Genomic DNA, 25,370 nt, shown 5'->3' with positions numbered 1-25,370 from the left:
GGCTATCATGAGAGCCTCTCATAGGCCTCCCTGACTGCAGACCTCTGATTCATTGAGCTGACTGCCATCTTGGCTCCCTGGTCTCAGAGCTGATGGTGCTCTGAAAGGCCTGCCTTATTTATATAGATCCTTCTACGTAGAGGGTTCTTTTTTCCCTATTCCAAAGAAACTTTGACTCTTCCAGAAGGCTTGCCTGAACCCTAAAGCCCCTCTCCCCGCAAGATTTGAGTGTGAGTTGGGTACCCCTCCATCCTCCATTGTTCTCATAATGTCCTCTGCAACCATGATTGTACTGTGGCTATTGACTCTACTGCCAGCCACCCCTGACCGTCATCCCCGTAACAACAAGGACTTTGTTGCTCATGGTCACATCCTGGGCATCCAGACAAAATCTGGCCTCTGAAGGAGAGGACACATGGATCTGGCTGGCTGGAGCCTAGCTTGTGTAAGGGACGATGACAAGACTAGCCAGGTAAACAAGGCTAACCTCCCCAGATGCCTTGGGAGTCCCAGCAAAACTCTGGATCTTATCTTCATGGCAACTGAAGGCGCTGGGAAGGTTTATGGATATTGCAGTATCCCGCAAGTAATACAGGGACTGAGTGTGCATTTAGAAGGGGCACTCTGGCTTTAGTGAGAAGGATGGGTCTTTAAGGGGCAGGACTGGCAGCAGGTGGGCTCTTAGAATTGTCTGGGCCAGACATTGTGGAGGTCAAAGCCAGCAAAGGATGTGGAAATAAGACGAGGCTACTGATCGAGTATAGGGGGGCAAGTAGGTGGACATCCTACTGTGGGGGGTAAGACATTACCTAGCCAGTGAATTTGTAAGAATAACTTCACTCCATTTCTCCCCTTCCCCCAAGACTGGTAGTACAGTCTCATATTAAAGCATGCAGAGAGCAGAGGCTCTGGGTGCCACATATGATTTTAAAGCAGCACTATTAGCAAACATCCACTGGCGTGGTTTTTAGTGTGCATGTATTTTTGTGTATTCCACATGGATTTTCTTTGCCTTTCTTTTTCTTCTTTTTCATCCTCTTCCTTAAGGGAAACCGCATCCTCACAGTTGCTTTTTGGTAGAGTGTTCTAACTAATGACTTTAATCATGTGAATGTATAGCAGAAATGGACAAGAAAATCCTCAGCCCATTTATCTTTCAGACCCCAAGTGTACAGGCACAAAACCACAACTTCCACCCTTTTTTTCCCCTTTATTTCATACCTCACCTCAATTTATGAGTTGGCTTACAATCTGTTGCAGAAAGCCCAGCTGCCCAGCTTTCTCCTGAATCTACATTTTTTGATTTTGTCTAAAATAGCCAAGGTCTCGGGAGTTTGCCATTATAATGCTTCAGAGAAATTAGTGACATTGAAGGGTTCTCATCTTTTTGCGTGTAATTTTGGTTATAGGAAGAAATTCACAAAGCCTTTTTTCTTTTTTTGTCACCTATGCGGTTCAGGAGATTATATTAGATGTTATTTGATACAAAAAATTTCCCTGGTGGGGCTTTTCTTCATGTCTTAGCTTAGAGTAAGTCGTGCCACCAAAGTAGGTGCCTTTTGTAGAAACAATTCTGAGCTCTGTTTGGTCTGAACGTTTTCTTACTTAACTTTTTGTAAGACGTGGCATAGAAAAGTCATTTCAATAGCTGCTGATCTAGATTCACTGGCAGCACTATCATATTACTACCATGAATAATACCAGTGATAAATGTTACTTTGGAACTAATTCTTTAGTAATTAATAAAAAAATCAAGACAGCTATTGTGCTTGAGTTGCTGTGTTAAGAATTTTATACTCTGCAAGCATAGTGACTGTGAAAGCCAAAGAAGTAAATGAAAGAAGGTTTTTATTTTAAAGCTGGACTGTGGTATGCTGCTGTATTGGTTTTCCATTGCCGTGTAACAAATTATCCCAAACATAGCAGCTCAAAACCACACCCATTTATTAGCTTGAGATTCTGTAGGTCCGGAGTCTTGTGACGGGTTTTTTGCTCAGGGTTTCACAAGGACAACTTCCAGGTGTCAGCTGGGGCTCTGTTGCTTTCTGGAGCTCCTGGAGAGGAATCCACTCCTAAGCTCTGTGGGCAGAATTCAGTTACTTGCAGTTGTAAGATGGGGGCCTCCATCGACTTCCTCTCTGTCACCTGCTGGTCACTCCCAGCTCGTAGAGGCCACCCACATTCCTTGCCCTGTGGCCCCCTCCATCCCCAAGATCATCAACAGAAGCTGTCTTGTGTACTGAATCTTCTCCATGCTTGGGATTTCTCTCTCTCTGACTCTGACATCTAGACCCATGCTTAAAAGGCTCACATGATTAAGATAGTCTCCTTATCTTAAGGTCAACTGATTTGGAGCCTTAATTAATAATCTGCAAAAATCCCTTCCCAGTGGTACTTAGATTAGTGATTGATGGGGTAACTGAGAAAGGTCAGGTGTACACCAGGGCCCAGGTGTCTTGTGGGCCACCTTAGGATTCTACTGACTAAAGCCACTTTTTTTATTTTTTAATAACTAAAAACAAAGCCTACATCTTTTCGGAGACTTTTTCAGATTCAGAAAGCGTAGTCTAAGAGAAAGGGAGTACTTGAGGAAGATAGAAAACACAGAGTAAGGAAGCTTAGGTAGAGCCTCTAGTGCGGAATCTGATTTGATCAGGGATGGCTGTGCCTTCTCTTTTGAGCCAAGCATGTGATTTTGCCTGAAGAGGCAGAATGGGAGCTTGGAGAGAGGGGTTATATGGCTCAGAATCTTTAGTTATCAGCAGATGGGGCTGAGTCAGAAAAGTTTGATATTTTATATGACCTGATTCAACTCATTATCTTCCCTGTGCCTCAGTGTTCGCCACCTCAAATCGGTTAATATTCAGATCACCAAATGATTAAGCAGCAGTAAAGGGATGTTCCATTGTTAGCCCCATTCAGGCATACAGTAGGCACTCAGCACATGTCCCTCCTATTGTCCTCTTCTCTGGATAGAGTGTAAAATCAGATTAGATGGCAAATCCTAGATTTGATCCAGGCACTCTGGAAACCACAGACTTCTTAAATTCTCCATGGGGAATGGGAATACAGGCCTGGGAGAGCCTGGGAGTGTTGCCTCAATCTCCTGTTCCACACACAAAATTCCTCTGAAGTCACATTTTATCTCAAAACCCATGCAAATTCTGCGTTCTGCTCCCGGAGCTAGCCATGTTGTATTGATACAAGACCTAGTGTTTGAATCACTTAGCGGTTGCGTTCACACCCCGGGACACATGTGTTTCGCTAGGGCCAGGACTCGGCAAGCCACACGCCTATGGTGTCGAAGTACGGAGTCACACCCCCCTCCCCCCACCCCTCCACCCCCCAGTTTGTGCAAGTGCCATCGTGTACGTGCTGGACCCACAGCTCATGTGGCTGCTTCACTGTCTGCCCCTGGGGCACATCACACACCACCATGAGAGAGGCCCGGCAGCCAGGGGACGGATATCCAGGCCGAGTCAAAGGCGCCTCCCTTGACGTAAGGCACTGGGCCCGCCAATGAGCTGATCATTCAACTCTAAGAGGTGTAAGTGTGCCCGCCATGCGTCGCAGTCTTCGACACGGGCAAGACCGTACTGATGGAAGTGATGGCTCTTCAGTGTCACGACAGAAGAGCACACGTCTGTCTTCGATGTAGTGATCACATCATGCAGCTCGAGAGCCGCAGACAAGGAGCTGACACACAGTCGGATAATGACATGAGGACACCACGAGCAAACTCAACAGCTCCGCTCCGTGCCCGGGCGCATGCTGGCATAGATTCCTCTGAAAAGGATTACAGATGTTCTTTTTTTTTTTTTATCTTTTTTATCTTTTTCCCCATCCCTCCCCCTCTTTCTCTCTTTGCACCCACGGCGCTCTGCACTTCAAGCTAAATATAATGTATCTGATTTCCCATCATACATACTAATCAGGTTTGAAAGTTGTCTTGTGAGGCTTTAAAAAGCTAGCCAAGAGCAGTGTGATTTCTCCAAAAGGATGTCTGCAATCAAGGTGATTACGTGGGAAAATAAATCATAATTTATATTGCTGAAAATGGCAGTTGCAAAACACTCTAACAATACTTCCCTGAAAGGGAAGTCTATTTTCCCGTGAACCAGGGGTAAGCACCGCCCTTCCGAAATGTTCCCTTTATTTTATTTATTTCTTTGTCTTTAAGGCACTGGGTACCATGGAAGCATTCGCAGACTCAGGGCAACGCGGGGCACCTCAGGGACAGAACCGCCAAGCATTAATGCCAAAAAAATTGAACTGCCCCATGTCGAAGAGAGAGTTCGACGACACTCTGTATCTAGGATACATGCACACATGTGTGTGAACACACTTGCTTCAATTATTTTTGTATAGAAGAAAGAATATTTGAGAACCAAAGGACTTTAGGAGGCCACCTCTCCTCTGCCCACCTGCCTTTGGGTTAAACGACCATAAATCATCCAAGAGAACTGATGAGGGATGGAATTGGGTACTGTCCCTTGGTATTGGGAACTCTCAGTGTGTCCTGCTTGACACATGTTACACCCACAAAGGCCAACCCTTAATGCCTATGGTAGATGACAGAAATGATCACCAAGTCTTCCATCTCCCTTGGACTGTGATGCCGTAGACCCCCACACACCCCCAAAGGCAGGGTCCATTTCTCCACACCTCCGAATCAGCACACCTCGTGGAACTGCTTGGGCCATGGGGCATGCTGGTTTGGGACACAAGTGGAGGCTTAAAAAGTGCCTCTGTGTGGCTGCTTGTGTCCCTGCTGCTTCCGGAAGCTTCCTCATCTGGGTGCCAACAGCCGAGGCTTGCCTGCTGGGTGAGGAGGGACGTGCAGCCATGTGGCCACACGGTGCCACCCAAGAGCCAGCTGCCTCCTAGGGGCAGAGCTGCCTGGCTGACAGAGGACACCTGCCCAGCTGAGCCCAGCCCAAACTGCTGACCCACCAAATCACAGGCTAAAAATAAGTAACTGTTGTTTTTAGCCAGAAGTTTTGGGGATTTTTTTTTTTTTTTTCACAGTAAAAATGAGCAGAGACAGTGCTTCCGAATCTGACTCTTCACAAGGTAGTGGAAAGGTGCAGGATAAGTAGTAGTCTTCCCTTTCCTCAGGGGTAGGCCTTGTATGTGGGAGGAGTTTGTTAGCTGGTGAATGAACCCCTGTTGATTCCCCAGAGTCAGTGTTTTCTATCTCAGGAAGCATGTCAAGAAGAAGTTGAGGATCACTGAAAATCTGGTCCCTCTCTCACAAGGATCAGGTAGGAGGGTCCAATGGGAGGGATAGAGAGTGGGTGTTAAGACATGGAATGCTCAAGGGAGATCTTCCTCTGAGTTCTCATTGACAAGAAAAGCTATACTTACCCAAAACAACCAGTTTCTTTTTAAATGTCAATATCATATCCCCTAGTATTTCCTTCTTTGCTCTGGCCACCAGGGAGCTCAAAGCCAAATTTTTAGCATACTTTCCTCACCTTCAGCAAAGTCATAGTACCGTGTAGTACCTCTCTGGGAACTCACTTCCCCTCCGACTTCATCTTAGCATTATTCTTCCTTTTGCCTGAATTTTGTATCTATTTTTCCTCCTCCTCCTTTTTCTCTGTTTTGGTTCCCTCCTCTTCTCTTTCAGCTTTTCCTTATTATTTATATGCAGTATGTGTTTATGTATAATATCTTAGATCTCCCTTCCTTTTTAACAACACAGATAAAAACAAAACAAAACAAAAAAGAAAAACAGAGACACCATGAAGTTGTTCAGTCTCTGGGACCTGAGAGAGGAATATAGGCTGGTTCTTGCGTTGTTTCCTTCCCACCAACTCTAAGTGGGGGGAGCATTGCCTTGTCTTTTCATTCATTTATCAGAGGCCGCATGCAGAGTAGGACCATCATAGACTCTGGAGTCAGTGAGCAGTGCTAGGTTTGAATTCTGACTCCATCACTATATCAGTTTCCTTTTCCTGCTGTAACAAATTACCAAAAACTTCTTGGCTTAAAACAACACATGTTTATCATCTTACATTTCTGGAGGATGTAAGTCCAAACTCCGTCACAGTGGTTAGGGTGTGAGCAGGGCTGGTTCCTTCTGAGCCTCTAGGGGAGATCCCATTCCTGCCACGTTAAGCTCCTGTAGGCCGCCTGCATTCCTTGGCTCATGCGACCCCCCCATTTTCCAGGACGGCAGCATGGCATCATCCTGCGTCCTTCACTGACTCTGCTTCCCTTATCACGTTGCCTTCCCCTCTTCTGACCTGCCTGCCTCTTTCTGAGAAGGATCCTTGTGATTACGTGGATCATCTAGGATAGTCCTGCCATCTCAAAATCCTTAACTTAGTCACACCCCTAAACTCCCTCTTGCCATGTGGGGTGACATATTCACAGAATCTGGGGATTGGGACATAGACGTCCGGGAGGAATATTATTCTGTCTACCAAAGTGGCTAATTCTGGGCCTTAGTTTCCCTCATCCATAAGGCAGAGGCAGCAAAATCCTATAGGCTATTTGGGGAAGTGGAAACATGAGCTTTATCAAATGGGGTCACACAGATTTTGGGGTCTCCCTCATAAACTGTCCTCGGGCCCATCCTCTGCATCATAGTGTGAGCGAGACCATTATCTTTTCAGCCAACCAGAATTCATTGAATGGAGATTTATACATCGTTATCATGTTGGTCTGCCCGGGCTGCCATAGCCAAACACCACAGTTGGTGGTTCAAACAACAGAAACTTAGTTTTTACAGTCTGGAAGCTGGAAGTCCAACATCAAGCTGGTGGCAGATTCAGTGTCTGGTGAGAATCCGCTTCCCGCTCTCAGGTGGCCATCTACTCGCTGTGTCCTCACTGGGGGGGAAGGAGGAAGGGCTCAGGCCTCTCCCTCTTTTCCCAAGGACACAGATTCCATCACGGGGGCTCCACACTCACAACCTCATATAAACCAAGTCACCTCCCAAAGGCCGCACCTCCGCATACCATCACAGTGGGGGTGAGGGCTCCGACATAGGAACTTGGGGGGCACCCAGACTCTCAGTCCATTAACAGCTCTCTTGCACCTCTACGTGGCGATTCAGAACATAGCATGTGTGATGGAGAAGCCGTGGTGTCAGAGCCAGGAGAGGGCCCCGGTCGGCCACGACCCAGCCGCGTCGTCTGGGGCTGGGGCTGCGCCTCGCTGGCCTTCTGGGGCCTTGTCTCTAAAATGTGGGGCCTAAAAAATATCTGCACCGCAGGAGCGTGCCGAGGAGCACGTGAAACCGTCCATGCCATGCGTCTCTGTCACCACGAGCGGGGGGCAGATGCGAGTGCCGGGCAACTGCCAGGTCACGGTTCCCACCTCCCCGGCCTCGCCGCAGGACGGCTTCCTCAGGCCACTGCCTCTTAGAGTACGGTTTTCAGCAGCCGATAGTGCACTTAGCAAGGTGGGGGCTTTTGACGGCACCCACTTGGGTTTTACTTCCCCTCCTAGAATTCCTGCCTCAGAGCTGGAAACAACAGTCAGTTGAGCACCCGTGGCATACTAGGAATGTGCAGATGGCCTTTTGTGCTTTATTTTTTTTTTCAGTCGGAGGGGTCTTGACTGTCTTCAGTTTACAGTGGAAGGAATTGAAGATCGGGGGTCAGGTCTCTGAGTGGTAGTAGTAATGGTTTGACGCGGATCGTCTTAGTTATGAAAATCGTAGCAGCTACTAGAGTTCTTCTAGCAGAAGCTCACCTTTGTCCTGTGCCTTCTGTGTGCCGGGCATTGGGCTCAAGTTCGACATTCATTATTCATTTACCCCACCCGAGAGGTAGGTGTGCTCATCATCCCCGGTTTCAGATGAAGAAACTGAGCCTCAGAGAGGCCCCAGGATTATCTCAAGCCCCACCTCATGAAGGACATGATTGGCAGAGACCCAATTTGAGTCCCCATCTCTTGCCCCTCTCACAAGACTGCGCTGGCTCCCCCAGCCTGTCTGTCCCCTTCCACCGCCAAGAAGTGGGGTTTGTTTTGTTCTCAAAGATCCTCAAGCTCCCCACCACCCCAGACTGATATATTTTAAAGGGTAGCCTTTGCTGCAAAACTAGGACCAAGGAGGACCAACCTGCTCCCCACCACAACCGACCCCCGACCGTGGAAGCTTCCACCTGGCCCACCTGCCTTTGTGGCTGAGTCAGGGGAAAGAAAGGAAGAAAGTTCAGTGAAGCCTCCAGTGGGCGGTCTCGCCCAGGGCCCATTACCAGGCTGGAGTGACAAGTGCGGCACGCCTGCGGCTCATCCCCTGTCTAATGGAATAGAAGCGAGCACCTTACTGCCCTTGTTTCCCAGTGGCTCGTCCAGGGCTCTGCGAGGTTTATTAATCTTAGCGTCTAATGGAAAATGTGTTGCCATGTTAAATCCAGAGCCACTGTTCACTGCTCGGAGGATTGAAGGCGGCAGGAGTCTTTGTCTTATTTACAAGCAGTACATGGGAGAGACACTTAGGGCGGGAGAATGCTGTCGTAAAAATCCGCGTGGAATCTGAAAGTGTGCATTAATGCATGTGACCAGATGGTTCTAAAATATGCCACTTTAACCAAAAATCATCCTCTGAAAAACTCTTCTGAAGAACACTGACTGTGCATAATAACTGCCTTGAGTAGGGCCATAATTTTAGAAAATGTATGAGCTACGGGATGAAGATGAGGGAGGGAAATGGTTTCTACTTCTCATTACAGGGTCCCTCCAAATGCCTGCTTGGGAAAAAAAAAAAAGAAAGAAAAATTCACCCAATGCAAGGAACCGTGGCAATACTTAGACCATTTAGAATCACTGTGAGTTATTACCCAGAAATTGCTAACCACTGCTTTCTAAGTTATATATTAAAAAAATAAGAAGCTTCCAAACTCTGAAACTCCAGAAGCAACCAGCTGTTAGTTACATGTCACAATATTCATACTGGTGTCTGCAAGTATATTCTCAGGTTCGTTTTCTGCTTGTGTCTTACAAGTTTTAAGGGCCATCAGTCGAAGCGTCTAATAATCTTAACACTGCTGTACTTACACTTGAGGTCTTATTATCTTCCCCTTAGCTATGTAAACAGATGAATAACCTGCTTTGGATTTGCCCAGACAGCGCTTGTTGCAGACTCCTGGCACAATGAGATGGGAGGCATCCTGTGTCAGCCTCTCAGGCTTGTTCATTAGGCGGGAGGAGAGCATATCCCAGATAAGCCATCACTGGGGGGGGCAGGCGGGGTTACCAAATAGGCCACCGGATCTGCCTTAGGAGCCCTCAAGTTTGCAAACCATTGTTTAAAATTGCAAGAGGTCTTGGGACTTTTTTAAAAAAGGAATCATGTGAGCGGAAATGTGACTTTCCTTGACAAAAAGGTACTGTTGCCCACCAGAAAGAGTCAGAAAAATGCTTCACTGTCTCTCTATATTGTGATTAAGACAAATGGGTGCACTTTTGTTGCATTAAAACATTATTTTCCTTTTTTTAAAGCCTCCTATTTCACATTGCTGTTCAAATTTGACATCCATATTTAAGTTTGCTTAAAATTATTACCACTTTGCTGACATTCACCTATATGCTTTTCTGTGGGTCTGATCTTCTCATTTGCAATATACCTTTTCAGGAGCAGTTGGAAAAAACGGGAAAAAAAAAAGAAAAAAATGTTAAATGTTAATGATTTCTATCCTAACTGCAATTTTGTCAGCTCCGTTTTGTACATATATGATTATGAAGCAATTTGCATGAAATTTACACCTTTTCAAATTTTGAAAATTGCCTTGTTGAAAAGAATCCCTGCACTTCTCAATACCACACTGATTAATCACAGTTATAGAGTAGACATAACATTTTTATTAAACTCTCAGTGAGCATGAAAATTAGCACTTCGTGCAATAACGATACTAATTTCATTAGTGAACGTTTTCATTTATAAAGTGCCTCTTCCTTATCTTGAACCTTTTATCCTTTTCTTATTGACCAAAGAGAGGGCATATCTTTGGGAGCTGGTAATAAACCATATTCGTAATACGATACGACCCCATTGACAAGCCACTGCTTCTAGCTGATCATCTTCCTTGATCATAAATATCCATCGGTACCTTTTATCACATGGGGCTCTTTGAGCTTACTTTTTGAATTTCAAATATGATGAGATAGTTTCCATCCTTAAGAGCTTGCAATGGGGTGGTTATTGGCCAGATTAAAACTCTAAAACTATCAGGCGGGGGTATAAAGAAAATACAGCCTTTTGTCGATTGATTTTCATATAACCCCTTCATTGGATGCTTATGATAAAGGGGAAGCAGGAGGCAATATAGGAAAGACTTGGAGTCCTGTATGACTTTCTAGAAATTGAACTTTGCACACAAACTCAGGGAGAAACTCGTAAGGTGGAAATGAAGTCTGTCAGGATAGGGGCCTGGGGTCCAAGTGTTTTATATACATACAAACCCACATAGAAGTCTCCAGTTCCGCCACAAAGTTCTTTCTGAAATGTGCGGATAAGTGAACTATTGCAATAATTATTTATTTACCATCGTCGTCTGAGATGCCAGGTTTGATTTATGGTGCTGAGGACACAAAGGTGAACCCTTAAGGCAAGCCAGGTGTCTCCCCTCACAAAGTTTATGTTCCAAAGGGATGGGGGGAGCGTGGTCAAGAAACAAACGCTGGATAAAACATATTCCGGTTGCAATGCATGTTCAGAAGCAAGGAAACATGGCATATTCCAGAAAGGAAGGTCAGGAATGGGGGGGCGCGAGCTGCCTCTAGAAAGGATGGCCAGATGGCCTTGAAGTCAAGGCTTCAAAGATGAGAAGGAGCCAGCGATGGAAAGAGCCAGAGGAAAAGTGTTTTAGGCAGAGGGAACCGAGACTGAAAAGGTGCGCTGTCGAGGCAAACGGTATGCATTGTTGAAGAGATAGCATTGACCAGAGGGTTTGTTCATGTGCCCTGTGATTTTTAAATTTAGAATTGAGGTCTGTGCTTGATGTAAAATATTGATCCTTTCTTTGTGTCTTCAGTGTACTGGGAAAGCTGTGTATATTCAGAGTGAAAGAGAATCATCCGTTTCTGAACACCCAGTGGGGGAGAAAGGGTCAGTGGCAGCTTCTAAACGTTAAGAACACAGGTGATTTTTCTCTTTGTGTGTCAGGTTTTTTTGTTGTTGTTTTGTTTTTAAAGTGTGGATTAGATGGCTTTTTAAGTGCCAGTTGTGGTTTAGAAGGTAAATGACTCCTTCAAGGTCATACAGCCAATAGACTGGGGCGGGGGGCAAGATTAATCACAGATGATTGAAATTTCCCAGTAAAATATATATATTCATTGGATGCATTATGCTTTGACATCTCTAATAACTTTTCATTGGTTTATGTATTACTTTGTCAACTTGGTATATATAGATTTTAAATGGCAGTAACTCTCTTATAATTCTGAGTGTCCTAAGACTATCATGTTATTGAAAACATGCTCAAACTCATCAGTAAGCAGACATTGCAATGAACACAAAAATGAAAAATTATTTTACACTCATCAGATTGGAAAAAAAAAATAAGTACTCTGGCAATACCAAGTATTGGCAAGGATATGGAGTAACAGGAAATTTCATACCTCACTGGTCAGAATATAAATCAATAAAGCCATGTTGGAAAATATTTTGGCATTACCCAATAGAGTCATAAGTAAGCTATACAGTTTTACTCCTGTGGACGTGTTTTTGAGAAACTCTTGAGAACTAGAAAAAGTTCCAGAATGATTCTGGCACATTACTTTTATGATAGCAAGAAACAGAATTCCCCAAATAACATCCATAATAAAATGGGGGAAATAAAAGGCAGTGTTGTATATTCATAGAGCAGAATACTAGTAGCAGTGAAAATGAATGAATGAATTCCCTTAACCTGAATCAACATAGAAGAATCTTGAAACACAATGTGGAATTTAAAAAACAGTTACATAGATTATGTACACAGTATTATTCAACTTATATGAAGCCCAAAATATAGGTTAAACTAAACAGATTGTTTGAGGTTATAAGAATATGTGCTTCACACTGTAAAGAAAAGTAAGTGAATGGAAAACACAAAATATGAGCTAGTGCTTCCCCAGGTATGGGGTCGGGTGGATGGGGTAGAGAAGAAGGGAGAGTAATGACTTGGGGAGGGGTATATTGGGAAGTATTGCAAAGTTCCATTTCTTAAGTTGAGCGATAGTTAGAGAGGTAGTCATTCTATTTTATTTACCATTGTTTACAATATACATAAATTACTTATATGAAGTCTTCTATTATGTATGCACATTGCATAATATTGAAAGATTAAAAATACTCTGGTACCTTGAAACTGAATTAGGTGTCAGATGCTTGGCTCATTTGTTTTTTCTACTTCTTAGACTTGACCCACATGAGATCTTGCCTGATGCAAAAATGGGAGAGTGATATTGCCCCACGTGGCTCTAATTTCTCCATACTCCAATCTATCCTATACATCAGACACATTTTTCAAAAACACAGTCATTACCATGCCGCTCATCTGTTCAAAAACATTCAGTGGCTCCCATTGCCTCCATGACTGAGCCCACACTCCTCAGCCGGTCAATTCTTTTACCAGTGTTTTCTCTGCCTCACGAAGTTTTTCATTATTTCAGTACATTTTCTTGTACATAATTCTGTGGTCAGCCACCAGACTGGGTAGTAGGATACAGCAGTGAACCATGAAACCATGGCTTTGGTCAGGCTCATCTGCTTCCTGTCCTTCCAACATCATCTGCTCATTCTTATACACACTTCAAGTTCTCTCCTTGTGCATCATTTATTATTCTTGGTACACAGATGAACACAAGTTTTGTAGCTTAGTGTAGCACACATTTATTATTCCATGGTTTTTGTGGGTCAGGAGTCTAGGCATGTCTTAGCCCGGTTTTCTGCTTAGGGTCTCACAAGGCCACCGTCAAGGTGACAGCCAGGCTGTGTTCTCATACAGAAGCCCAAGTAGGGAAGAATTGGCTTCCAAAGTTACCTCCTCACCTCTGAGGTCACAAAGGCTGGTTACTGGCAGACTTAATTTCCTTATAGCCGGATGATTCAGGGCTTCTTGCTGACTGTTGGTGTGGTTGGAGGCCCCCTTAGCTCCTAGAAGTCACCCTACAGGTCCTTACCACCTGGGCTTTCCCAGTATGGCAGCCTACTTCATCAAGCCAGCAAAGAGAGTCTAGAACAAGTTGGACGGAAAGACGGAGTCTTATATAACATAATGTAGTCACAAGACTAAACCCCATCACCTTCTAGCGGCTAGAAGCACCTCGCAGGACCTGCCCACACTGAAAGGAGAGAATTACCCAAAAGAGTAAACATCAGAAGGCAGGAATTGTATGGGGCCTCCTTAGACTCTATCCACCCCAACTTGAAGTGTCTTTCTTTGCCACCAGTTAATATCTGTGATGCCTCTAAAACTGAATCCCATTTCAAGCTGTCTATGATTCCTCACTCCGTGGGAGCAGCAGGAAGTAAACCTGGAGAGTCTAAAGGCCAGAAGATCTTCCTTCAAAAGCTGCCCTTTCTAGCCTTCAAGTTAAAGAAGGAAGATTTTGAAAAAAGACTTTGCATGTGTTAAATGCAGTCCTGAAGCCTCTTTCAGCAGGGATGAGAAATCGCCTTTGGGCTGGTTCCACCCTTGAAGGTGACAATATGTCAAAACTGTGTCGTTTTTCTTTTCAAATAGCAGTTGTTAGACACCTAAAGATTAGGGTTTCTCAAATACTGATCATAATAGGTATCTAGGAAATATTTGTTTAGAGGACAATAGACTGTGATAGGCTTGCCTTCACTGTGTCAGATGTCCTGAGGATATGGTGTCAGTCTTATATCCCAGTATCCTGTAGAGCCATTGAGGGATGCTCAGAAAGCCACGCATTGATGACAAGACCCAAATGGTCTGATTTTATCCCCTCCTAAGTTCCTGTGACATCAGCTTTGCTTTAGAGTGGGGCATTTGGTTTCCCTATTCCTTCCTCTTAAGTCATGAATTTGCCAAGCGCGTGGTGGGTGCTTACTAAATATTTGTCAATGTTATAGATCATGGTGCCATTTTGAAAGCATAACCTGAATAATGGATAGCACACTGATAAAGCCACTGTCTGGTCTTGATTATTTTTAACACCATAAAGAAAAACTTTATTAAATCAAATCGCAATAACTCCATTTACTTTTAACCCCACATGGTGAAGTTATCAATGTGTGATGCCTCTATACTCGAAGATGAAAAATGCTTAGATAAATACTGCAAGGGACATTTTTAAGCATGTAAAAAAATCAATTTTCATAAGGTTACATCTTTTTACCTGTTTATATAAAACATGCTATATTAAAAGAGAGATTAAATTTTACTCTGTGGAGTAAAATGCAAACACAAAATTATTTTTTCATTTTTCAGAGCATGCACTGGATTATCATTTATTTATGAGGCTTTTTTTAATCTAGAATATATGGAAATCTTTTCTTGAAGCACAATATAATATTGAATTGGGAATGTTGTCTGACAGTTTCCCTCTTACAGTTGCATAGAATGATTCTCCTGTATGAATTTTTAAAAGAAACTTCAATATACTCTGCATTTGAAAGGGAAGAAGTAATCGCCATAATCTTGAGGAATCTTTTAAATGGCCTCCATTCCACTTCTTCTATGTTTCCCCAACTTTTCTGCAACAAATAATGCTTCCATGATTTTCCAGAACTCACAAAATGTCCAGTTTTCTTTCTTTTGTCCAAAAGGTACACTCAGCAGTGGAAGTTCTCCTCCCAAAGACATGGCTATCAGTTGAGAATAGAGCTGTGACATGATATCTGTGTTTTCCTTTTGCATGTTTTCCTTGCTTGGAGGCACTGGGCTTGAAGGGGCACTAGTACTCTTCCTTCTCCAGGAGGCAGATGTCTTTCCATGGTAGGCCCTTCAAATTGTGTGCTGAAGCCACACAGTCATGAGATCAGTGACTGCATAAAAATGCTGGTTGGGGCATTAATCATTTCTGAAGCATCCTTCTGAAGTTAGCTCCTCTGGGCCACCCTACACACACTACTATCAGTTCACTCTTACATGGCTTGACCACTGTGTTTTTCATAACATTCCCACTCCGTGTTATTGCTGCATAACAGACCACCCTGAAATGGAGTGATTGGTCTACAGGTTGCCTCCGGTGGCCAGGCTTCACCAGTCTCCTTGTGGAGCTCAGGCTGCACCTGGTGGGTTAGGGCACATACTTCCCATGGTGCCTAGTTGGTGGGAAGTTGATAGCTCCCAATGCCTTGTCAGGGCTAGACTCAGATCTCGATTCACATTTCATTGGCTAAAGCCAGTTATGTGGTCGATTTCAACTTCACTTGGGGAATTTTACACCTTCCAGGGAGGTGTGAGGATGTAAGGTATTTGCTGAACAGACTTCCTGTCTAGTCTTTGGGATTTATTGGGTATATATATGAAATATTTCTGGGTGTATATATAAAGTATGAAGTATATTTTTATAAAATTAAATAAAAATATCTCAGTACCTTGTTCAGATTTTAGTCTCCTTTAAAATAGTACCTCTGGCATTTACATTTGTTCCCTACATTGCATGAGTAAGGGGGCCCTGGCTCCTAGTTCATCCTTTAGCTGGCTCACCTTTGATCCACTAAGAAGCACTGAGTACGATTCTCAACTTTGGAGCCAGACCAGCTAGAGTTCAACTCCAAACTCATACTTCCCAGCTTTGTGACCTTGGATAATTTACTTAACCTTTCTGGGCTCCAGTTACTAAATCATTTAAATGGCGATCGTTGTACCCATGTCTATCGTTTGCACCTCCGTCATGACATTTTGGCTCATCCCCAACTAATAGCTCTGGAATGCTGTGTGCTGGCACTCTCTTTGACCGCATCATCCGAGCAGTCGTGGGGAAGCTGCCACTTTGTGAAGAATCTGTTGCTAGGAAATGTCAATGGTATGACTTTCAATTTAGCACATGCACAGGCAACCTTGTTTGGGCTTGTGCCATTGGTAATTCAGTTTCGGGATTTTACTTTGACAGAATGTATTCAAATATGGTTTTTGCTGTCTATCAGTTGTACCCTCACGGCCACAGTTCTTTCAAGCAACGAAGACTTGCTAATTAATATTTTCACAAGAACATTTGTCACGTGGGTGCAAATTTCCAAGGAAAAACATATATGGCCTTTGTTCGTCTAGATACTTTATAATATGGTTGAGTACACATCATTTCGACCACCTGCTTCAGAAAGTCCTAGATACCATTTGACCTTAACAAAGGACAATTGAGCTGGTTGACGCTTTTTACCTTCTTGCCAATTAAAAGTAATCTCATATCTTTGGACTGGTCTTTTCATTCAATGATATGGTATATATATACACGAAATCCAAATATGTAGATAAGATGGATGGATAGATAGGTAGAAAGATAGATGTATAGTTGTTATGAACAGTGCAAAGGAAATTCATTTCCAGCTATGGGTCATTTGGAAAAAGATCAATATGGTACATCCACATTATAAATGAATGAAAAGCCTGGCTTTCTGTGTGGCTTCCAGAATTGCATCTCTGACACCTGGAACACGTGTTATCAGTTGCAGAATGCTTGTTTGTGAACAGGTTTAATGATGAGGGTAATCTCCATAAATGAATATCATTTGTAATGCTGTGATAGCTTTGTTGATTGTTAATATTACGTAGGGCATGTCTTGCTTTTGAGAAACCTATACCACAAAAGAATAACGATAATAAGGTTGCATCATACCTCTTCTGCATTTTGTTTTTGTTTTTTGCTTTCTTCATGGTTTCAGTTTCCTTCTTTCATATTTTCGTATTTTCAGCCACCCCATGTTTGCTCTTCCATTCTCAGTCCTGTTTTTCTTTCTGTTCCTATTTTTTGGACCTGTTAAAAATCCATTTAATGATTCAGCAGTAATTGTGAAGCTCCTGCTCTATGGATATTACTTTATTAAGAACTAGGGATAAAAGGACAGTTTTTGCTTTACTCATAAGAAACTCACAGCTTAGTCAAGGAGATAGATACTTAAATTGCAACAGAGTGTGACAGAAACATGTTTCAGGTATGGAGGACATAGAATAAGAATAGGAGAGGGAGGCAAAGCTGACTGCAAAGATGAGGTGGTATCTCCCCTAAGTTGAGGGATGAGCAGAGTTCAGCAAGCAGGTAAAGTAAGGAAGGGCCCCTGAGACAGAAGGATGAGAGGAAGGGAAGAGCATGGGATCTTCAGAGCAGTGTAGGTATTTACTCTTCATTGAACATAAACCAAGAGGAGTAGGCAGGAGCAAAAGATGGGTCTGGCTGGGGAGAAAGGCCTCAAGACAGGTGCAATGATGTGCCTTGGTGGGAATATGGAGGTAGCATCCCAGTTTAGAAGAGGAAGCCAGCCATGCAACCCCTGAGCTTTGTCATGTAGAATTTGAGAGTCAGTGTGGTCTGGGAGATCCTCTCTTTCTACCACATTATAGATGGAGCAAGGGGCTGAGAAATATTTGAGTTTCTGCCTCTTTAGAAAACAAATACCACCCACCTTGCAAGGTAGCTGCGAGCAATGGAATGAGATAATAATATCTTTAAATCTCTTAAACACTGATACCTGGAACATAATAATGCTCAAAAAAATGCACGTTTCTCTTCTACTTGAAATTGCCTTGAAGACTCACTGAAACCCAAGGAAAGCACTACCATTTCATATCAAACCATAGACTTCAGTTCTTGATACTTAAACCCCAGGGCTTGTGAAGGACTCCTCCAAATAATGCCCTGTTTAAGGCACAATGGTTTCCAGAAGTTTGCTATTCTGTGTGTGTGCACTTGCCTTCCCCAGCAGGCGGCAAGCTCTTTAAAAGCAAGGGTCATACTTATGTTTCCTTTGCCAACAAAGAATTCCATTCGGTGCTGATCACCAATTATACACTGATTGGCTCTCTGGTCCCAAATAAACAACACCTTCTCAGAACCCAGCTGGCGCATCAGAAACAGGGAATCCTCACAAATGGCCAAGGTGGTGGCCACTGGCCCTGTCACAGACAGATGGCCAAATGGAAGGCCACACACATGGCACAGAAATCATTTCTTTAGCATCAGCACACTTTTCTACGATGTTAGCTTTATAACACCACCCCAAAGATACCTTGTCATTTCCTATGATGATACCTGCCAACCCAGGTGGTCGTTCCTGGTCATGAGTCTAGTGTAGCAGATGTCGAAAGGATATCTGTTAACTTATTAGATGAGTTCAATCATATGAAAATCAGTTACTGCCCATATTACAGTTGGTTTTGTGCTTAAATTTTTTTTAAATTATTTAAAAGCTTTCTTGGCCATTTTCTGTTTTTAATAGCTGCTGTATATCCTTAATGCACAGGATATGGTCAGGACAAGTATTTAAAAAGTATTTACTATTCTGATCTTTAAAAGAAAAAAGTTACATACGGTCATTTGAACTAATTGCTAAAATGACACTACATTAATTAGATAATTAAGGGTCTTGAGCATGTGGCTATTGTATTCATTGGGCTGGAAGCCAGCGTTTTCTATAGCTGAGAAAATGGGTTAGCATAATTCAAAATTCAATTGCTGTACCCTTTTTCATATGAATAGATAATACAGAATGAGTCTTAAATCTGGATTGGAAAAACTAACAGGAACTGGTTTTATTTTAATTGAGTTTTAAAGCACTTCTAGGCCGTCTCATCGTCTTTATCGTTTAACCCTTTGTGGTTGTGGCCGCCCACCTCTTAGTCTTGCCATCCTACACGTTCATGGTAATGACCTCTCTAGATTTATTGTGAACCCCTCAGAATATGTTCCTTCCCAATAAATGCCTTGAGATAGGATCCAACGTCTCTTTGGCCTCTGCCCCCTCCTCACTGAGAATAAATGCTGCCCATGGTTTGAAGTCCTTTATAACAGTACATTTTCTAGGTGCCTTAACTTACCAAGGTTATTTGTCAGGAAAATTATCTCTTGTAACACCAGGTCCCCTACCTTCAGATGACAGGACTTAATACAAAAGTTTTCCCCATACCAACTAGTAGTGTAAGTTGATTTCATATCCTTTTATTTTATAAAGTTTTGCTTATCAAGTTTGTCATCCTGTATTTGAAATTAAAATGTGTGGTCTCCAGGTGACCTCAAAGTAACTGACCCCCAAATCTAATCACTCCCAGCGTCTGTGAAAATCGACAAATATGTCAGGTATAACTCGTGGCATCAAAACATTGTTTTAAATATTTCATTTGTAGGCAAGGCAAGGATCACTTTCAGGTTAGTCCTCTGAGAAGGATTGCTGGGCACATGAACACCTTTGGTTTCTTGATTCTGTAATCGGCACTCATTATCAACGGGTTGTATGAGGAGAAAATGTGCAGGTATATGTTCTGCACGAATGAATTATTGATTGGATTTATGGCCAGAAGAATGTTCCTAAGTGGTCAATACATGGCCGAACTATGTCAGGTGAGGGTAAAAATAAAGTGAGATCTATACTTTTGATAGCAGTTGCTGTTGGGTTATGTTACACTTGTCATTCGAGGTTACCATTGGATGTAGGTAAAGATGTTAATTATATTAACCTAGATGAAAATGTGTTGTCAAGCATACCCCTTACAAATAGAGAATATCAATGTTTGTTTGCATGTTGAGATTTATTTTGTCAAAAATTGTATTCTTCCTATGAGCTGACGTTGATTGGCTTGTCAAACTCTCTTGGGTGTGTAAGGACAGTTTAAAAATTTGGGTAGGTTTATGAAAAACTGTATGTAATCCATATGTTTCTGATTATTTATTGACCATGACAACTTCACAAAAATGTCATTAGTCCATTGGTTGTGGATTAGTCCAACTTCAGAACTTCAGCTGATACACATATCTTTGCTCCATCATTTCTAGTAGATGACTAATGACCTTTGCTTAATAGTAAACTTGTCATTATGCAAAGCTATAGTTACTGGAAATGTCTTCATCCAGTTGAGCCAAACTCTGGCTCCCTGCTTCTTCCACCTGGGGATCCTTCTGCCCCTAATTGAGAAATGTCCTGGCAAGCCCTTATTTGATGGGTCAGTTTTAAGCGGGCATTCCACTGATGCCGAGTAGGAACCTACTGTGCACTGGAGCTCTACCAGCTCTGAGAATATGGAGATGATGAAGAGGGGGACATTGCCATCGACATGGCACGGTCTTAAGCAGGGTGCTGTCCAGTACACACTTAACCTACTCAAGGTCAACTTTAGGCTAGATGAACAGGGATTTACATCATACAGTGATTTTCTCCATCCCCCTGAGCAGGGGACTCAGAAAAGCTGGGAATCTTTTGTTCTTGAAGTCTTTGTCCCTGTAAGCCTCTTGGGTCGGAGCATCCTGTAATGGGAAGTCTTTAAAGTTGTGTGTTCTCTAATTATAACCTAGTCTGTAAACCCAGGCAGCTGTTTTCCCTGGTGGTTCAACCAGAGGAAGGGGGCCATGCCTGTGCTGTAACAACAGTTGGCTCTCTTGGTCCTCTTAAGGCAGCCAGAGGAAATTGTGGCATTTCAAGAGTAATTCTGACAATATTCAGATTTGCTTTATGCACCAACTCTAGAATCTTGCCCCTAATGAGTGTAAGGTGAGACGCCACCCCAGCATCATCAAAGGGATTCAGAATCATAGTGAATCCATTAAGAGGTGTTTCGTTTTCATTTTCTCTGAAGCAGAATCTCAGGTCATAAAATGGAATATGAATTGTAGGTTTTGTGGGGAAATGCACTTGGCTGCCCTTCCTTGAACGGAGATCTAGAAATACCAGCATCCCGTGCTCATCTTCCCAAGCTGCAACTGAGTCAATGATAAGGTAATGATCATGCTAGTGCCTTCAGGGTCAGAGCATCGGGCAGTGGGTGGTCTGGCCCAGGAGCAGATGCCCTGATGTGGTGGTGGCAATCCTGAGGGTTTTGAATTAAGTGCTTTTGACATACAGAATCAGAAGTCAAGGGCGAAGCTGCCTTTTAAATGCTTACTCCAAAGTGTCCACCTGCAGATGTAATTGAGCCTCTCAGGTGAAGAGCTTTATCAGAGCAAAGCTGGTTATTGTTGCATACCTATTGGGGGGGGGGAATATTTTAGGCATCTTCAATAACTGCTCTGTGACATTGCTGAAGGTCCCGAGCCTTCCCTGTTCTCCAACAGTTCGAGAAGAAAAATGCCATTGTGGACATGTTGCCTAAGCTTCACTGTTCACTGTGGTCCAAAGGGACCCATCCCTTCTCTTCATAATCACAAGTTATCATTCTAGTTATTTATGCATTTATTGTATGTCTTCCACACCGGGCTGTAAGAGCCACGAGGCCTAGGACCATGTCTGTCTTGTTCCTTTCTGCTTCCCCACCATTAACACAAGGCCTGATATAATTATCATTATCACCTTGATCATTATCATCACCATAGCTAATATTTATCACCACATACAATGTGGCACGTATGTTAAGAAGGGCTTTATGTGAATTATTCCCAACCCTGGAGTCAAGAATTAAAAGCAAGTCGGCCAAGAAGAAAGAACATGGATTTTGGACACCAAACTCTTGAATCCATGATCCCAAAATGTTAATTTCTGGCCTCAGGATTTTGCCTCAGTACCGGGTCACTTAATCCCTCTATGCTTACATTTCCTCATCAGTAAAACTGGAATAATAATTCCCATCAGCCAAGCTTGCAGTGAGAATTAAACATGAGGATTGCTCTGACCCTAGTGCATAGTGGATGCTGAAGACAAGTGAGCAGAGGTGCTATTTTTATATACATTAGAGTCTGAGAGTCAGGCTGAGAGTTGAGTGAAAGAAACCAGGGTACACACTATGATTCCATTTATGGAAAGGTCAAAAGCAGCCAAGACTTCTCCATGCGAGAAAAGTCGGAAGAGTGGTTACATGTAAGAGGCAGCATTCTTGAAGGGGATGGAGGGTGCCTTCTGGCATGCTGGAAGTGGTCCATATATTGATCTGGTGATACTATCCCATGCTTGTGGACATATGTAAAAGCTCATCAAGCTGTGTATTTAATGTTTGTGCCCTTCAGTGCATGTAAGCAATACCTCAAAAGAAATAATTTGAGAGAATTTTCCATTATTTGAGAGAGTTTTCCTCCCGCTCGTGTCCAAGCACAAAGCTAGGTGCCTGAGGGCCAGGTGGTGAAAGTGGAGGAAGGCTGAGATAACCCTGTGGCCTACTTCCTGATTGTGCTGAGGCCTATTCAAAGGCAGCTATGGATCCATCACTCAAAACCGAACCTAAAAAGAAATTCTTGAGCCATGTCCGTGTGAACTAAATATAGCATCGAATTTATAACGTTGTGGCTCTGACCACCCCTGGCCTATTTCTGACCACAGGGACAGCTTAAATGGCGGGGCCCATAAAAAGTCATCTGCAAGCTCAGGCCAAATGTTGATTATTTAGGGCCAAGAGGAGGCCAGGCCTGTGGCAGCAGTTCTCCCTGAGGTAGGATCCTAAGCTGAATGGAGACCATTGTTGCAGCTGCCGGCCAGGAACTTGGGGATTCCTTAGCATTCTGTCTCTTTGTGGACCAGCTTTTTAGTTATGGGGCTTACTCATGCAGCCCTTGACCAGCTTCCCAAGGCTGGATCACTGATGGGCTCCCCGCTAGTCTTTTGCTGGCCAGGGGCACTCGGCATTAAGTCAGATGAGTACCTGGGCTCCCAGGAGGCTGCCTGTCACTGAATTAATTACAGTGTCCTATAGAAAATGACATTAATAAATTATATGAAGTACTATACATTATGTATATTAAAATGTCTTAATCCAGAAAAAAAAAAAAGGGAATCCTGTATGATTCCCTTCTCTTTGCCATGGTGATCTTGCCACAGCTCCTTGACTTAGCCTCACTAGTATCTTCTTCAAAGTCACTTCACACCACCATTCCTTTTTTTGTCTAGCTCAGGCTTGGCTTTCTTCCTGGAGGCCTGGTTCCTTTCACTCCCCGTCTATCCCCCAGACAGAGGCAGATTTCTGGTTATGATAGAGCTTGGTCGATTGCATTGGGCTCTGCATTATGCTTCACCTTCTGCAGCCTCTTGCCCTGTGCCCCGCTCCAGGCTGCAGGTTTTCCTTGCTCTCAAGAGATTCAGTTCTAGGCTCACCTACGAAATAATTGCTCCAGGTAACCTGAGACAAGATAAGGCTCTCTGAGCCTCAGTTTCCTTATTTGTAAAATGGAGAGGTTAAGAGTAGATTTCTTAGTTCTCTTTTAATTTTGTTTTTCTAGTTAAATACTATTGTGACATGATAAGAGATACATATATTGGTCCCTACCTCTGGCTCCTGCTAATATTTGGTCTTTGACCCTGATTCCTGACACAGAGCTCCTCAAACCCTTGCTATTTCCCAGGTGATAGGTGTGTCTTTTGTTCTAATGAAGCAGCTGGTAGTGGGATCCTGGATTGGGGCTGGTCACCTGAAAGACCAAGCTGTCTTGGAACTTTCACCCCCACCTCCCATTCTCTGGAGGGAGAGAGGGTTTTTGAAAAGTGAGTTAGTTAATAGTCGATCATGTCTACACAGTGAAATGTCCATAAAAAGCCCTGAAGTATGGGGTCTGGGGAGCTTCTGGGTTGGTAAACACATCCATGCACCTGGAGGGTGGCCCACCCCACTCCATAGGGACAGAAGCTCCTGTGCTCAGGACCCTTCCACACCTGATTCTATGAATCACTTTATCTGCTGTTCATTTATAACCTTTAAAATACCCTTTGGAGTAAGTCAGCAATAGTAAGTAAACTGTTTTCCTAGATAAGTGAGCTGCTGTAGTAAATTATGGAGCCTGAGGAGCAGGTGGTGGGAGCTTTCAATGTGTATCCAATCCTGGACAGCAATTTTGGGTAACCTGGGGACCCAAATTTGAGATTGGCATCTGAAGTTCGAGCAGTCTTATGGTCCTGAGCTCTAGCCCGTGGGGTATGTGATAACTCTTCTTAGTGTTAGAAGTGAATTGAATTGTAGGACGCTCAGCTGGTATCAGAGAATTGGTCAGTGTGGGAAAAACCACACACATCTGGTGTCCGAAATATTATGGGTGAGGTTAAAGGAAAAACAGTGAGTTTTCCCCCATACGATTATTTATCATTTTTAGTACCTACCATGTGCCAGTTAAGTATTAGATGCTACTCTACTCACTATCTGATTTAATTCCCCAGCCATGCTGCAACATACTTATTATTCCCGCTTAATTTGTTTTTAAGATTTCATTTATTTATTTGATAGAGAAAGAGCATGAGCAGGGTGGAGGAGCAAGGGGAAAAGGAGAAGCAGGCTCCCCGCTGAGCAGGGAGCCCAGTGCAGGGCTAGATCCCAGGACCCTGGGATCATGACCTGAGCCATAGGCAGACACTTAACTGACTGAGCCACCCAGGCGCCCCTTATCCCCACTTTGGAAATGAAAAAATAGTGTCTCAGAAGATTAAGTAACTTGCTCAAGGTGACCAAGTCAGAAGTTTAACATTAGGAATAACAAACATTTTGTATGTTTGAGACTGTGGTGATTTCATTTCATCTTTACCACGTCCCTAGGATAGAGATGTCGATATCATCTCTTTGACATGGGAAATTTCAGTGTTGAAAGGTTGAGTAATGTGCCCAGCAAGGTCATCTATCTATAACTGGTGGAGCCTCACTTTCAGACTCAGGTTTGTGTGAGTCTGAAATTCATGCCATTTTTATTATATGTAATATTGTATCCCTTCATACCCTCAATGGGGAGCCCTTCCTCCCCCCTTTTTTTAAGCCTAAAAGGTATTATCCAAAGATTCCACAGCATCTGAATTTGAAAATCCCTATTAAATCATGAGGAAATCTAGCTATTTGATGATGGCATAATATAGTGCGTATTCTTTTTTAAAATTTGTATAACATTTCAAGAAACCAATGAAATGGAGGATAACTCTCTGATAAAGAATTAAAAAAAAATATCCAGCAACTCTCTGTCAGACTTTTATCATTATCCCATTCATAATGGATTCCAAACTCGCATGAATCTTTCAAGATAAGTGTCTTATTGATTATCCTGAAAACAAGCGATCACTTGGCAGCCTGAGACTAGCTCACTGCCCTCCCCTGATTACCGTAAACAGAGATGTTGATCAGAAGAAATGTCATTTTCTTTGGCGTTGAACCCATGGGGCATTCTGACGCACTGGTATGGGGAGTAAAGGAGCTAAGTAACCCCAGACGGACAGGTGCTTGATCACAGCTGATGTCTTGTTTTTGAGGGGCTGCAGACAAATGTCCACTGGTTAGCCATTGCAGTCTTGAACTGTTTTATAAATCCTTGTGCCAAGACTTCTTCCTGGTAAAGATGCAGAGTGGCCCAGTGAATGCCAATTC

General features: G+C 43.2%; 1 protein-coding gene and 1 long non-coding RNA gene across 4 annotated transcripts in view; one reads left to right on the top strand and one right to left on the bottom strand.

The window, feature by feature from the left end:
• The window catches only part of WWOX (WW domain containing oxidoreductase), a 918,520-nt gene that overhangs the window by 358,039 nt on the left and 535,111 nt on the right, over positions 1–25,370 (top strand). The window lies entirely within an intron of this gene.
• Positions 1,976–25,237, bottom strand: LOC145717521 (uncharacterized). Its single transcript, XR_014140794.1, has 3 exons — positions 25,109–25,237; positions 16,750–16,887; positions 1,976–2,079 (listed from the first exon to the last, which is right to left on the bottom strand). It is a non-coding gene; the product is annotated as an uncharacterized LOC145717521 (long non-coding RNA).

Source organism: Leptonychotes weddellii, chromosome 16 (genome assembly GCF_054177405.1).
Source record: "Leptonychotes weddellii isolate Sample4059 chromosome 16, ASM5417740v2, whole genome shotgun sequence".
Taxonomy (NCBI): domain Eukaryota; kingdom Metazoa; phylum Chordata; class Mammalia; order Carnivora; family Phocidae; genus Leptonychotes; species Leptonychotes weddellii.
Note: the sequence above shows the minus strand (reverse complement) of the source record. Positions and strands in the feature narration are given on the sequence as shown.